Below are 7,322 nucleotides of genomic sequence, written 5' to 3' on the forward strand. Positions count from 1 at the left end.
TCAGTTTGGGGGGTTATCCTACAGAAGACCCCAAAGTGAACATCAGGGATTTTATTAAGATCTGTGACACTTTCAAGTTCAATGGTGTGACTGAAGATGCTATTAAACTACGATTCTTCCCATTCTCTCTGAGGGATAAAGCTAAGTGATGGTTACATTCTCTACCACCAGGGTCTATCACTACTTGGGAAGATCTTACTCAAAAGTTTCTCACTAAATTCTTCGTTATGGCGAAGACTGCTGCAATCAGGAATGCTCTTACTCAGTTTGCTCAACAAACTGGAGAATCTATGTGTGAGGCTTGGGATCGATATAAGGAGATGCTAAGGAAGTGCCCACACCATGGCATGCCTGATTGGATGATTATAAACTGTTTCTACAATGGATTGGGTGCTACTTCTAGACCCATGCTCGATGCAGCATCAGGAGGAGCCTTGTAGGCTAATAGCTATAATGAAGCTTATGAATTGATTGAACTGATGGCTGCTAATGAATACCAGAATCCTTCCTAGAGACTGACTCAGGAAAAAGTTGCAGGAATTCTGGAGTTGGATGCAGCAACTGCTATAGCTGCCCAACTTAAGGCTTTGATGATGAAGGTGGACACTTTGGCTAATTATGGAGTTAATCAAATCTCTAGTGTATGTAAGCTTTGTGTTGGTGCCCATGAGACTGATCAGTGTGCTATTTCTAGTGAATCAGCTCAGTTTGTGAGCAACTTTTAGTGATCGCAACAACCTGTGCCAGCTACCTATCATCCTAATAACCGCAATCATCCTAATTTCAGTTAGAGTAACACTCAGAATGTGGTTCAACAGCCTTATCAGCAGTACCCAGCTAAGCAGTACAACCCCCTGGTTTTCAGCAACCATAATATGCACCAAGACAGCAACTTCAGCTGCAACAAGCTAATGAAAAATCTGAATTAGAGGAGTTGAAGCTTATGTGCAAAAGCCAAGATATTTCTATCAAGACCGTGAAAATCAAATTGGAAAAATTGTCAATGCCTTGCTAAATCGTCAACCGGGTACACTACCTAATGACACTGAAGTACCAGGAAAGAGGGAAGCTAAGGAGCAGGTGAAGGTAATCACTTTGAGGTCTGGGAAAGTTGTGAATCCTGAATAAACTCAAGTTTTGAATAAAGAAGCTGGGGCTGAAGAAGAAGTAGAGCAGCAGGAAGCAGAAGTAGAACCAAGGAAGAATACTGTTGAGCACACTCCTCATGTGGGTAATACAGGGGAGAAACAGATCTATCATCCACCGCCTTTTCCTAAGCGGCTGCAGAAGAAAAAGCTGGATAAGCAATTTGAGAAGTTTTTGGAGGTGTTCAAGAAACTTCATATCAATATACCTTTCGCTGAGGCCCTTGAGCAGATGCCTAGTTACGCAAAGTTTCTGAAAGGTATTCTCTCTCAGAAAGTGAAACTAGATTATTAAGAGACTGTTGCTTTTACGGAGGAATGCAGTGTTGTGCTATAACAGAAGTTGCCTCTAAAGCTAAAAGATCCCGCAAGCTTCACTATTCTGTGTACTATTGAAAAAGTGTCGTTCGACAGATGTTTATGTGACTTGGGAGCTAGCATCAATCTGATGCCTTTGTCAATCTTCAAGAAGTTGAACTTTTCTAATCCAAAACTGACTTATATGACCTTGTAGTTGGCTGATCGTTCTATTACATATCCTCGAGGTATTGTGGAGGATTTCTTGGTCACGGTTGATAAACTCATCTTCCCTGCTGATTTTGTAATTCTTGATTTCAAGGAGGATAAGAAGATTCCCATAATCTTGGGGAGACCCTTCTTGGTGACTGGCCGAATCTTGATAGATGTGGAGAAGGGTGAGGTTACAATGCGAATGCTGGATCAGGATGTAACTTTTAATGTGTTCAATACTATGAAATTTCCTATGGAAAATGAGGAATGCTTAAAGGTGGAGTTGGTCAATTCTGTGGTTACTTCAGAACTTGATCAATTGCTAAGGTCTGATGCCTTAGAGAAGGCCTTGTTGGGGAGTTCAAATAGTGAAGATGATGAAGGGGATGAACAATTGCAATTTCTGAATACTTCTCCCTGGAAAAGGAAAATTGATATGCCTTTTAAATCTCTGGGAATGGAGGAATTGATCAAAGCTCCTAAATGCCTCAAGCCATCAATTGAGGAAGCTCCTACTCTTGAGCTTAAGCCTTTACCTGAATATTTGAGGTATGCTTTTTTAGGTGATGCAATTATTGCATCTGACCTTTCAGGTAGCGATGAGGAAAAACTCTTTAGGATTCTAAGAGAGTTCAAATCGGCAATCGGGTGGACCATAGTCGATATTAAGGGAATCAGCCCCTTCTTATTACATATATAAAATTTTGCTAGAAGAAGGTAGAACGCCCACGGTTGAGCAGCAAAGAAGACTTAATCCAATCATGAAGGAAGTAGTGAAGAAGGAAATTCTTAAGTGGCTGGATGTAGGGATTATCTATCCTATTTCTAACAGTTCTTGGGTGAGTCCAGTTCAGTGTGTACCAAAGAAAGGAGGTATCACAGTTGTGGCTAATGAAAAGAATCAGCTCATTCCTACTCGAACAGTCACGGGATGGAGAGTTTGTATGGACTACAGGAAGCTGAACAAGGCCACAAAGAAGGATCACTTCCCTCTGCCTTTCATTGACCAGATGTTCGACAGATTGGCTGGTCATGAGTACTACTATCTTCTGGATGGCTATTCGGGTTATAATTAAATTTGTATCGCTCCAGAAGTAAACGACTACCTTCACATGTCCATTTGGTATTTTCGCCTTCAGACGAGTTTCTTTTGGTCTGTATGGTACACCAGTTACATTTCAGAGATGTATGATGGCTATCTTTTCTGATATGATTGGCCAGAATATGGAGGTGTTCATGGACGACTTCTCTGTATTTGGTGATTCTTTTGATGAATGCTTGCAGAATCTTGGACATGTTCTCAAGAGGTGTGTTGAGACCAACTTGGTTCTCAATTGGGAGAAATGTCACTTTATGGTGCGACGGGGCATTATTCTTTGGCACAAGGTCTCTAGTAAAGGTCTTGAGGTGGACAAAGCCAAGGTGGGGGTCATTGAAAATCTTCCCCCGCCAATTTTTGTTAAGGGAATTCGCAGTTTCCTTGGTCATGTGGGTTTCTATAGGTGTTTCATCAAGGACTTCTCTAAGATTTCGAAGCCATTGTGCAGTTTGCTTGAGAAAGATTTCCCTTTCAAGTTTGATGATGAGTGCCTTGCCGCTTTTAAAACACTGAAAAAGAGTTTAATCACGGCACCTGTCATAATTGCACCTGACTGGAATTAACCTTTTGAGATGATGTGCAATGCAAGTGACTATGCAGCTGGAGCAGTTCTTGGGCAGAGAAAGAACAACATATTTCATGTGGTCTACTATGCTAGTAAGACCTTGAATGGTGCTCAACTCAATTATACTACTACGGAGAAAGAACTTTTGGCTATTGTCTATGGTTTTGAGAAATTTCGATCTTATCTACTTGGGACTAAAGTGATAGTTTTCACTAATCACGCTACAATTCGATATCTCATCTCAAAGAAAGACTCGAAGCCTAGATTGATCAGATGGGTTCTGTTGCTCCAAGAATTTGAATTAGAGATCAAGGACAGAAAGGGGACTGAAAATTAAGTCGCTGATCATCTATCTCATTTAGAAAACCCTAATGCTACGAGACATTGATAAATGAGTCTTTTCTCGATGAGCAACTGTTTGGAGTGCAAGAGGAAGAACCGTGGTTCGCAGACATTGTGAACTACCTTGTGAGTAATATCATGCCTCCCGACTTATCATATGCTCAAAGGAAGAAGTTCCTACATGAAGTAAAGTGGTATATGTGGAATGAGCCGTTTCTTTTTCGACAAGGAGCTAACCAAATCATCATGAGATGTATTCCTTACAGTGAAATGGGGGAGATCTTGTGAAATTGCCACTCAACGGCTTATGGAGGACACTATGGTGGAGAAAAGACAACATCTCATATTCTTCAAGCAGGTTTCTTTTGGCCAACCTTATTTAAAGATGCTCATCAGTTCATTTTGAAATGTGATCGATGTCAACGTGTGGGTAATATGTCTAAGAGGGATGAGATGCCTCTTAATATGCTTCTTGAGGTTGAAGTCTTTGATGTTTGGGGAATTGACTTCATGGGGCCATTTGTCTCATCTTGTAACAATCAGTATATCTTTCTGTCGGTCGATTATGTGTCGAAATGGGTTGAAGTTAAGGCATTGCCAACGAACGATGCAAAGGTGGTGTTTAATTTTCTTCACAATCAGATATTTATAAAGTTTGGAACTCGAAGAGTCATAATTAGTGATGAGGGTTCGCATTTTTGAAATCGCAAGTTCACTGCTATGATGCAAAGGTATAATGTGAATCATCGCATTGCTACGGCTTATCATCCTCAGATAAATGGTCAAGCTAAAGTGTCTAATAGAGAGATTAAGTGCATTATAGAGAAATTTGTGTGTCCATCAATGAAGGATTGGTCTTTGAAGCTTGATGAAGTTGTTTGAGGCGTATAGAACAACATACAAGACTCCATTGTGAATGTCGCTGTTCCAGCTGGTTTATGGTAAGGGGTGTCATTTTCCTGTGGAGCTCAAGCATAAGACACATTGGGCTTTGAAGAAGTTGAATCTTGACTTGGATGCAGCTGGAAAGAAGATGATGCTTCAATTGAATGAACTCGACGATTTTTGACTTCAAGCTTATGAGAACAACAAAATGTACAAGGAGAAGGTCAAGAGGTGGCACGATAGGGGTCTAATGCTCAAATTATTTATGTCGGGATAACAAGTTCTTTTATTTAACTCTCATCTCCATCTTTTTCCCGGAAATTTGAAGTCAAGGTGGTCAGGGCCTTTCCTAATCAAAACTGTGTTTCCACATGGAGCAGTGGAAATTTTTGAGAATGATCCGGGCCAAGCATTCAAGGTAAATGGTCAGAGGTTGAAGCATTAATATGGTGACATGGCAACCCGCGAGGTGGTTAGTGTCATTTTATTATCCGTTTGATCTCAAGATTCTACGTAAAATAAGCGCTTCTTGGGAGGCAACCCAAGTGTGTTGTACATTAGTAGGTAGAGGCAGCAAGAAGAAAAGAGAAAAACACAAAAAAATTAGAAAAAGAAAAAAATTTGGGGCCAACTTCAGAAGCCAAGCGCGCCCGCGCTGTTCTAGTGTGCGGCCGCGCTATTTTTCCCGAGACCAAGCGCGCCCGCGCTTATCTAGCGCGTGCCCGCGCCGATTTGGCAGAAGGTGAGCGCGCCTGCGCTGGTCAAGCGCGCGGCCGCGCCGGGGTCCCTACTCAGAAAAATAATAACAACAGTTTCTGAAGAGAAAATCGGGATTTTTACTATAAAATCAATTTTTACCCGAATTTTACTCTTCCACATCCCAAATTTGCCTCTCTAAATCAAACCCATTATTCCCACAATTCCCATAATCAATTCCTACTTCTATTTCATATCTAATTCTCTTCTCACCACCTATATATACATACACTTATACACAAACTTCTCCACCACTTCACAAATTCTCAAACACAAATCTCTCTCAAACACTTAGCTTTTATTTTCTCTTATTCAATCCCAATGACACCTAAGAGACAAAGAACTCAAGTAAGCAGCAGCAGCACCGATTCTTTATCTGCGGGTGGTATGAGGCCGAGGTTTTTGACTCCAGAGGCTGAATAGGAGTACACGAGGCTTCTCTCGAAGCCTATAGCAAAGGAGCGAGGTTTTCTGCCATCAGGGAAGGATGGTAAGTTGTTAGAGATGATTCTGGAGATGGGATGGGTTCCTTTTTGCGAGGCTCCCGGTGCTGTGCCCATTAGTGTTGTTTGAGAGTTCTATGCTAATGCGAAGGCGAAGAAGAATGGCTTCACGGTGGTAAGGCAGATGACTGTGGAGTATAGTGCTGATGCGATAAGGAGGGTGATTGAGCAGCTCGCGATGAAGCCCGGTCAGGACACTTGGAATGATAAGACTCCAGAGGACTTCAACTTGGATCTGATCATTGCTACTCTGTGTATGCCCGAGATTCACTGGAAGTTTAAGAGGGGCATAACTGACTACTCCACATTCCCTGCATCGTTCATGAACAAGTTTACACGGGCTTGGAATTCTTTTATCTATGCTAACATCATTTCATCTTCTCATGTGCATGAGATTACGGTGGAGCGTGCTCATCTGTTGTGGGGTATTCTTTAGGGATATTATATTTATTTGGGGATGGTTATATATCAGGGGTTTTTGAGGTTCTTGAGAGGAGGTACTACCGGATCTATACCATATGCGTCTGTTGTGAAGAAGTTTTATGTGGCAGTTGGTGTTCATTCGCCCGTACATGAGTAGCTACAGCTTCCCAGTGCTCCTATCAACAGTTCTACGTTGTTGAACATGACTGAGTGGTATGGTGGCAAGCCCGATCCTAAGGGGCTTGGTTATTCATATGATCATCTGCCAGGTGGTAGGCCAGTGGATCATACTTTCGCCGGTGGGACACAGCTGGCAAGGGAAGCAGCTTGGAGAGCTCAGTTGGGAGAGGATGTTGGTCCGTCACAGCAGGAGCAGGAGGAGGAAGGAGCTGATGTTAGATCTAGTTTAAGTATAACGCAGTATAGGCGTCTAGCGAGGAGGATGGATGCGATGCACGACATCCATAATCGGTTTGCACGTGATCTCACCCAGGCACTTGGGACTGCATTCAGAGCCACCGGTGTTGACATTCAGTGGCCAGTATTTGGTGAGGATTCCGTGTATCCACCTCCAGACACGCCTGACACTCCACCCGTTGAGGGGGATGATCCTGATTCGGAGTAGGTATGCCTGATTCCTTACTATTACCTTCACTGAGGACAGTGAATATTTTAAGTTTGGGGGTAGTAGTTGAAGGAATATATTTTGTGTGAGTCACATATAGTTTGCATATTCATGATAGTTTAGTGCATATAGTTGCATATTTTGCCATGTAGTAGTTTTTTTTGTTATTTTGATAGTTTTTATGATAGTTTGTTCATGTAGTTTCATGCATTTGCATTACAACATGATCCCTTAATTGATTTTGCCAACTCATTTGTGATGTTAATGCTAGTGGAGTGATGTCGCAGTTAGTGATGTTAAGTCTTATTGAATTGATTTGCATGCTAGAGGCAATTGTATTTCACTAAGTCTTATAGGTTGCTTGAGTGCTAGATCATGGTCATGGTTTGTTTTTTTGTCGAGGTTTAATCGCTTGTTTATATTTAGAATTTAGGATATTCTCTTAATAATAAATTAACATGGATATTTA

At 41.6% G+C, this 7,322-nt stretch overlaps 1 non-coding gene across 1 annotated transcript; it reads right to left on the bottom strand.

The window, feature by feature from the left end:
- Positions 1–242: 242 nt before the first annotated feature.
- LOC141716151 (small nucleolar RNA R71) lies at positions 243–349 on the bottom strand. Its single transcript, XR_012572871.1, has one exon. It is a non-coding gene; the product is annotated as a small nucleolar RNA R71 (small nucleolar RNA).
- Between the last annotated feature and the right edge of the window lie 6,973 nt (positions 350–7,322).

Source organism: Apium graveolens, chromosome 3, assembly GCF_009905375.1.
Source record: "Apium graveolens cultivar Ventura chromosome 3, ASM990537v1, whole genome shotgun sequence".
NCBI lineage: Eukaryota > Viridiplantae > Streptophyta > Magnoliopsida > Apiales > Apiaceae > Apium > Apium graveolens.